Genomic DNA, 9,293 nt, shown 5'->3' on the forward strand with positions numbered 1-9,293 from the left:
AAAATAGTTCACAATGACACTATTTATAATAGATAAAGTGATGAATTTTTTTTTACAATATTAAGTAGTTTTAGTGCACCTATTGTCAATGAATTCTTAAATCTAATACACCACCTACTCAAATTATCTTAAAATCTAGTAGCCATATAGAACAAGAATAATCCACATACCTTTTGACTTAGGCCACAAAATAGATTTATCAACGTACTTTTAGACACAAATTAAAAAGTTTATTTGCCATATCTCAAATTCATTATATGGTGGTTTGGAATAGTTGCTTCAAAAATGGACTCTTATGGTTCAGCAATAGTCTTCTTTAGAACAACAAACTCAATGCTTTGATCATAAATTCTTTCTTGAATTACTCATACATATATTTTCAACTCTATGTTGTTCTTAAAAGCCAAATTCCCATATTCAAGTTTTTGATCCTAAATTTATGGTATCTCACCATATAATTTGTTTCCATCCAATCCTATGTAAATTAATACATCTCCACTATCAAGATCATCTTGGTAGCATACTGATGCCATAATTCTTATAGCCACCTACACATTCCCTTGCTTCAAGAACTCAACTCCACTATGTATCTCGTGATGAATACCCACAATAGAGAGCTCAATCCTATAATGAAACTAGTCTCCGACTTCCAACCCTAGGACCATACCCACAATTTGATATACAAGTTTTTATCCTTCAAAATCATGGAAGCTATTAGATCTACAAAATAATGAGTTTCATTTAGATAAGAGTTTTTGACACTAGCTTCTTCTTCATGTAACATTCTCCTACAAAGAGTTTTAAATTATGATAAGGTTTCTCCAACCTTTCCACATGTTGGTGGATTTTGAAACAAATGATCTACAATTCCAATATATTTTAAATGGAGATATTTTGGGGACCCCAACTATCTTCAAAGAAATATTATAAGACTTCCTTATAAATTTATTAAATGAATTCACTTCATTCCTTCTAAATATAGATAACCTTGGCACATGAAAGTTTCTAAATTTGTGCATGTCATTTCTTTCCATCATCATTGGCAACTGATTCACATCCCTATTTTTTGGTAGCCACCTTGTAAGTTTGAAAGCCATTACATTTGACTTGAGAACATTGAGCAAAATGATGTGATTCTTTAAATACTTGTGTAGAGGGCAGTAATTTTTCTTTTTCCCTTTTACCATTCTTCTCTTTCTTTACTAATTCAAACCTCCTCTTCCTAGGATGACAGATTTTGTCAAAATTTAGTTTTTGATTGTCAAATTCAACTCCTAAAGTATGACTCTCTTTTTTATAGAAGGTGCAACAACAGTAGCTACAAATTTTTTATGGCAATCTTCTTTGGTGATTAGAGGTGCATTACTCCCATGAGACATAGGAATTTCTCAATAAGTAGAGATACACTAGGTGGGATATATTACCACAAGGAAAAAGTAGTTAAATTGAATAAATTACTCCTTGTAGGAATTGCAAGTTATCTTATTCAAATTAAGTGATCTTAGACTTGCTAGTCAATTCTTTCTTGTGTTGTTCTGTTCTCTTTGCTATTCAATAAAATTTTTACGACTCTTTTAGTGTAAATAGAACACCTGCAATTGAGAAGTGCATTAGATATTTTTATCTTAGGATTTTCACTAATGAGTTGAGACTGTATGTGGTTAAGGAATGGAATCTAGGAAACCATAGAATATGCAACACATTGGAAGAAAATAGAAGTAATATCTTAAATTTAAGAAGATTAAAAAAAAAAACAAAAATATTCTTAGTGGTGTGACAACTATATCTAGTAGCTCATAGCATTTGGAGATGGAAAGCTTCAAAAGTGGTAGTCCAACTTTCTTGGTTATCAAAAGCCTTAAGGAACAAATGATGTTTCAAAGTGTCATCAAGATCATCAGAGGTGTTATCACATTTGTGTGTAGGGTATGCATAATAATTTCTGTCAGAGTGATAAGTTTTAATTTGCATATGTTGTCTGAAAAAATTATTAAAAATAAAATGAATATTAATTGCTGGAATATGGTGTAGGAGCACCTTAGAAAGCAACAAAAGGTTAATAAATTTTACTAAGGCATAAAATTGAATGTAACGTATGGAGTCATGTAAATGGTCAAATTATGATAAACTATGTTTACATGGTCTTATGTTGATGAATCAAATGTAAAGGTTTCATAAGTTGGTCAAAGTGTAGAGAAATCACATAAAATTAAATTTTAGAAAGATTATGTCACAAACTGAATAGAAGAGGTAGTTGCAATTGGTTATAAAGTAGTTCATGAGTGTTTAATTAGTAAGAGTCACTTATGGTTTTCAAAAAAATATAATAAGTTCCATACGTTCTCTCATAGAAGAGGAGGGTAATAGAAGAGGCATGAAAAATGATCATGAATCGATAAGTAAGAAAGAGGAATTGCCATAATATCAAAAATTTCTGGACTTTCTATGTCCCAATACTAATTCTATGGCTTTGAATATCTTGTTCTATGAAGATGATGTTGTTCAGTAAAATCATTGGTTTATTCTCTACAAATTTTGAAGTCATTAGAATACTCACTTCTAGTATGATAATTGCAACCAATTCAACTTGGTTATGAAGGAAATTGTTAATGTTAAAACAAATGATTTGGTTTTGATCGATGTAGTATCAGTTTTTGGTCAAGAAATTGGTATTTATTCAGGTAAATGAATTTTTTTCATTTCATTTGGATTGGACTTGTGAAATGTTCCCATGAATGGTATTAAGCTAGTTGGTTTATTGCAAGAATCAAGTTCAATTCTTTTTCACAACCCCATTTTGTTTGGTAATGTTCTATATAAATTGAAGATGGGTTGGTTATTGAATTTTCTTGAAGTGGATGCATATATTTTGTTTTTATATCTGTCTGTTGGATTGAAACCAAATCATACATGTTGAATGCACTAATTAGTATCGGGCTTTGTATTTTCAAATGACATGGCATCAGTATTTTAATAGAATCTCTAGTGGAATATGGTTTCATTTTGGTCATAAAGATATGCAAAAAATTGGTTTTTATTATATTACATGCATGGTGTTGAATTCCTCTAAAATGCTTTTCTCAGTCATGTTGATTGAACCAATTCTAACATTGGAGATTTTGTAAAGAAATTCCTTCAAGTGGATCATCAAAATGTAAATATTTGTAGTAAAGAATCTGTTGACTTGAAATAAGTCACATGTGATCTATTTTTAATGGTAGTGTTGATTTAATTGAAGTTTGGAAGTGGGGCTTGGTAAGGCATGCTCTAATATATTTTTGTCAATCCCATGACAATAGATATCAATACCAAAGTAAAAAGAATATTTTACAACTTAACCATTAGACTTTTTTTTTTTTAATGATTTGCAAAATCTAATTATGAAGACTTCCATTGAAGAAATTTTCTTAATTCAATCTATAGTAAAAGATATGAAGGTCTAAGTATGGCTCTAGAATTATGCAAAATTTTGTAATATGATAGAGCTTCATGGCATGTGAATTACTTTTTAATGTTATAAGAACTATGAGAATCTATGGGAATATTGTTGAACTTGTGAAAATGAATTAGCGAATGAAGGGCTTAGTGTGTTAAGAGGACATGGTTTGTTTCTTTAAGTGGTAATAGGATTTTACCATATGTGTTAATGGTTGAGTAGAATATCAATATGTGCAGCCTAAACATATTTTTGGTTTATGTGACATTGCTCTTCACATTTGCATATTTAGTGAAAGTTTGACATAATTTGGATATTCTCTCTACATCAAAGTATTTATTTGTTTATTATCTATGCATTTCGTTGAGGCTTTTGCATGGAGTATGTTGCACATGCCATGCAAAGTTTGTGAAGTGACCACACAAGCTCTTAGGATCCCTACACAAGGATAAATGACAGGGGTTTGAAATCAAGAGATGGAACACTGAACTAAACTTCAAGATATGTATATGTTATTGTGATCTCCTTAGGCTTCTTTCTAGGGGAAAAATTAAAATATGACTCAGAAATTTTAGAGATTTTAAAAATCATACGTATAATATTTCCAAGGCTAACCACTACGTGTTATATACCACGATAATGAGCAAGGGCATAAAAATTCTAAAGAGAACTATCAATTCATAGGTTTGGGCTTGAGTATTAGTACAATTACATTGATTGAACAATGTTGGTTCATTTTATATTGGGAAAAAATACTAATACATGTTTTATGAATTCATTAACTAATTTCCACATTTAAAAGAGCAAGCATGTTTTGAAAATGTTTGGACCTTATTTTACATTGAAAATATCTTAAGAATGTTCATGTTCCAACATCATTCTACTTTGATTTTATATATTTATTGTCGTACGTTTTCTTATTTTTACATGTTATGCAACACAAGTTGAATTTGTAGGAAATAAAATGAAGGAAAAATGTCTTTTGTAAGGGGCTTCAGGCAAGTTTGAGATGAGAGGTGCAAAATCTTTTAGATTGAGATTTGAACCTGTGCTTGATAGAATAAAGGTATTAGAGGGTCCACATTTTTTCTTGTGTTATCTTAGGTCTTTAAGTGAGTGTAAGTGAATTATAACCAAATAGAGACTAATCTTGTTTCTATTAGGTTGTGGTAGAGTACCAAATCAGAGTGTCATTTGGAACAACACTTCTTGATTCAATTTCTATTGTCTACACAATAATCATTGCTATTTTCTCTAGTAAAAGGTATTTTCCCATATTTATCTTTACCTTTTGAGCTATAAATCATTTTATAGATTAAGCCATGCAAAGTTTGATAGTTGGTAGATTGTATTTAGAATTATAGCTTACAATTTATATGTTTTTTAGTTAGTGCACATGCAAAATATGTAACTCCATACCTGATATGAGGAATGATATTGTATTCAATCATTAAAGCTCTCTAAAAAACTTAATAAAACTATATATACTAAGAAAGAATGAAAGGCCTGATGTTTATTTTTAAAATATTTTGAAATTGGTTATCTTGATAGCAAGGATGACAATTGTGGAAGACAATGAAGGTCCTATGATAATCTAGAATTAGGTGGGTCATACAATATAGGATGTAATATTTTTATCAGCTTATTCTGGTAATTTTTTTGAAACATGTTCCTTATTATATGTCATTTTCAATTTTATTTTCATATCATGCTTCTGAGTTTGTATTTTTATGGAATACATGTGTGGTGTTCCTTTAGAAGGAGAGTTTCCAAGCATATAAATTATGAAATCTCACTTTTAGTAACAAATATGCATGCATAAAATTACAATATTGTATTCAAGAATGGCTACCAAAAGTCTAATGAAAAAATATATAATACATTATCTAAGGTTCTAGCAGGGACATTACAATCATGGTGGAATAATATCTATTTCTCTATTTAGCAGGAGGATTTTATTTGTATTATGTATGACTAAATAATATTGAATCATATTATGTGTATAGAAATATATGCCTAGAAGTGTTTATTTTAGTTGGAGGTTTACAAATTGTAGCATGATTGCATAGTGGACTCTGTAACATGATTGTCACATGAAATCACTTATTTTCCTAGTGTCCTAATGTCCTTCATTACCAACAATAGCTCCATTATACAATTTCTTTCCTGATATCAATTGACTTTGTAACTTCTTTTAATTGCAATGTCAACATGACTTACCCATGACACAATTCCACCACTAGTGTTAGCAAACTATTACTTGAATTGCATTTATCTCATAAATTTTGTTGTAAGTGGATCTTCACTTAAACTATATTTTATATAAAAATTTAAAAGAAATATATAATTTATTTACTATTTAGGTTTACTAAGTCAAAAACATCAAGAGCCAAGTTCAAAGTATGCAAACCATGATTTCTATAGTCAATAGGTGGTTGTAGTTGCTGATGAAGTTTTGTTAAAGACCATTAAAGTGTACTCATCACTACCAAAGTTTTGTCAAAGATGGACTTGTTGAAGTGAATGTATCTACTGACAAAGTATGATAGTAGGAGTGGCTGGAAATTTTAGTAGATGGCTAATAAGTTATAAGTAATTTGACTTTGATGTGATAATGGCTACAAAAGGAAGCATCTTGTTGTAGAAGTCAGTGCAATGCTATGGAAGTGCATTATTTTTTTTTGCTAGTTGATAGCATGGAGAAAGGTCATTGACTTAGTTCTTATCAATATGGATGATGACCAATAGATATGCCATGTTTTTCAAACAACTAAGATGAAAAATAATTGGCATTGCCAATCTTCTTTAAAAGCTATGTAGGGAAATAAAATAAATAATTATAATTCCCAAATGATAGCTATATGGATATCACATTGCCTAGACAATATCCATCCATATTCCAGATTAGGGGACAAAACTCTTTTATGACGTTTGTTTGGCCTGTACAAGATAATCTCTATTGTACTATGAATGCCCAAAGCTAGAATCATGAGAAGAGAAATGCCAAAATGAAGTTAGAAATTTGTTGGATCTTTGTAGGATGCTATAAGACTTAATTCATTTTCTATTTGGAGGTGGTAGCATACTCCAGGTTGCGTGTGCCCAACATGACCAGATAGTTGAGTGACAAGAATTTGACTATTTGACACACTGTCAACACATTCATACTTATTTTTGAGTCAAATCTGCATTCTTTCAGCATGCCAGAGTCTACAGTAAATCTAACCATAGGAATTATTAAAGATGTCTCTACTACATTTGTTGTAAAAAATCAATTTACTTTTTCCTAAAGTTGCATCCTCAAAAGCACTATTTTTCTCTTCAATTTAGAATTTCCCATGTAAAGAAAATATAATTGTTGAGGGTTTTTGAAGCTGATCTTGAGCCTAGTCTACTTCAAACTAAGAAGTAAAAATATATAAAATTGATCCTTCCTCTTCTTTTGCATGCATAAATATTAGCAATTAAAAAATCTATATTTTATAGTAGAGATTTCTGAGTCTCCTACCTCATTTAAAATATACATAATGTTAATATGTACAAGAAAATTCCTCCCGCAACATGATAAATTACATAACCACAAAAAATCTAATAATGTACTTAAGTTTGTTCTATTTTACTGCCAATATATGGATATTCCAATATTTAAAATAAGCATATTTTATGTCTGTGGCAAAGGAGTTATCCCCTCTTCTTCATTGTTCGTTGTTGAACACTATATATATGTATTTGTAATATCAACCATGTATATCAAGATTCTAACGGATGGTAGTGAGTGTAGTGTTTCGGAGACAATGACAAGATCTCCAACATTTGTCATAATTAGGATTTGCACATTTATTTCAATATCTTCTCTTTGCTCCTCTTCTTCATTGTTTGTTGTTAAACACTGTATATATGTTTTTTCTTGATATTAACCATGTATATCAAGTTTCTAATTGATGGTAGTGAGAATAGCATTTTGAAGACAATGAGAGGAACTCCAACATTTGTGATAATAATAATCTGCACATTTATTTTAACATCTTCTCCTTATGGCTTGCAGAGATCATTAATTACGGTGTCATACATAAAAATATTAGGGGAATTGTAGGTTTTATCATCTTAGTATATAATCTTCTCTAACTCATTTGTAGATTCCATCAATAAGGGTGTATCTATAAAAATACAAGGGGAATAATGTGCAGCTCATTTTGTCCAAAATTCAATGTACAAATGTTTTTTATTGTTTAAATTATCAAGTCTGACTAACCTTCAATAGTGTTGTCCAGTCCAAGATAGAAAATTAGTTTGCCCTTATTATTAGATTCACATTCTATCTGATCCATGACCTCCTACAAATAATATGGAAATATGTGCCATGCTTGAAAGACAGTGTTTCAAACACCACATTTAGGACACATCGTCTAAGCTATCCCTCGTGGATTCCTTAGGAAGACTCATAGTGCTCTATGGTTCGATGGTATGGGGGCCTTCCCTTTCAGACTCAAATTGGGCCATGATCGAGTGCACCTACACTCTGCTCCTCCATTGCATTATTAGATGTCATAGATCCACCCCCATGATGTTATTTTGGTTGAGTTTGAAGCCCACCCATTTAGGCTTGTTGCCATTTTTGACTTGATTTGATTTCTCCACCATCTTTGTGGATTTGTAGACTCAGGTAAAGGACAACACAAATAACCTTACTTAGCCTACTACTTTTTAGTTGCTATTATAGACTCTGATCCAACCAATAAAGCCCATTGGTGGTATGTTTAGGCTACTATCCTACTAAGACAGTCTAGGATTGACATTGACCATCTCCCTCCCTACTAGTTCTCATTGGATTCTCCTGCTCATCTCCTCCCCTCTCGATAGGAGTTGAATGGTTATGTCAAACTTGACATCTCCAGGTATTATATTATACAGACCTTGGTTGATCATCTGGGGGTCTAAATCTAAGGATGACATTCTATATCAAGCACTTCTTAGATATTTGGGATGAGATTATTGTATGCCTTGACTGCTTACACAAACATTGGACACATACCCTACATATCTCCCTTGGTTCCTTTAGGGTGGGCTTGTACTATCATGTCCCCTAATTATGAAAATATGATAAATGCAATAAAATACTTATAATAATTATTTTAATAAACATATAAAATATTTTATATAATTATTATTACTACATACTAAGTTATTGAAGTAAACAATATATAAATTGTATAAGTTCATTATAACTTATAAATATAATATAATATTGAAGAATAAATAATAACATATTATTGAGATGATAAATAATCTAATAAATAATAAATAAGGATATAATACCAATAATATATACTTAAATAATTGATATATAACATAATATTTAATATTTATAAAGGGATAATATATTAGTAAATATATATTAATGAGATTAATTAATAATCAATATAAATTATTAAATTATGAAGAGTCATGATTGATGAGAAATAATCTATATAAGTATTAGAAGGAAAAGTCATTTAGGATTATAGAAAAATATATATAAATAGAATTGATAAGGAGTTTAATGAGGAAATCTTAAATGTTTCACATAGGAACATTACAGAAGCAATGGGAAAAAATTGAAAAGATTAAGAAATTGTAGACAAAGGTCATTACATGCACTGACTCTAGATCTAGGTCGATCACCATATTGCTAAAGAGGATCGGGTTTGTAGACTCAGTACTTTAGCAGAGGTAGAATCTTAGACCCACTTCCTTTTTAGATGCCCCATATACTACAAGATTAGAGGGAGATTTTATTATTTGTTTAGAGATTGCAGATCCATCTTAGAGTTCTTTAGGTATACAGATTAGCATTGCATTGTGCTCTATCTTTGTGAGT

At 30.4% G+C, this 9,293-nt stretch overlaps 1 pseudogene; it reads right to left on the bottom strand.

Annotated features, from left to right (window-relative positions):
• Nucleotides 1-365: 365 nt before the first annotated feature.
• LOC149547522 (uncharacterized) lies at nucleotides 366-1,418 on the bottom strand (annotated as a pseudogene).
• Nucleotides 1,419-9,293: the final 7,875 nt, after the last annotated feature.

The sequence above is a fragment of the Cupressus sempervirens genome, chromosome 7 (assembly GCF_028749045.1).
Source record: "Cupressus sempervirens isolate cs-2001-9-10 chromosome 7, ASM2874904v1, whole genome shotgun sequence".
Lineage (NCBI taxonomy): Eukaryota > Viridiplantae > Streptophyta > Pinopsida > Cupressales > Cupressaceae > Cupressus > Cupressus sempervirens.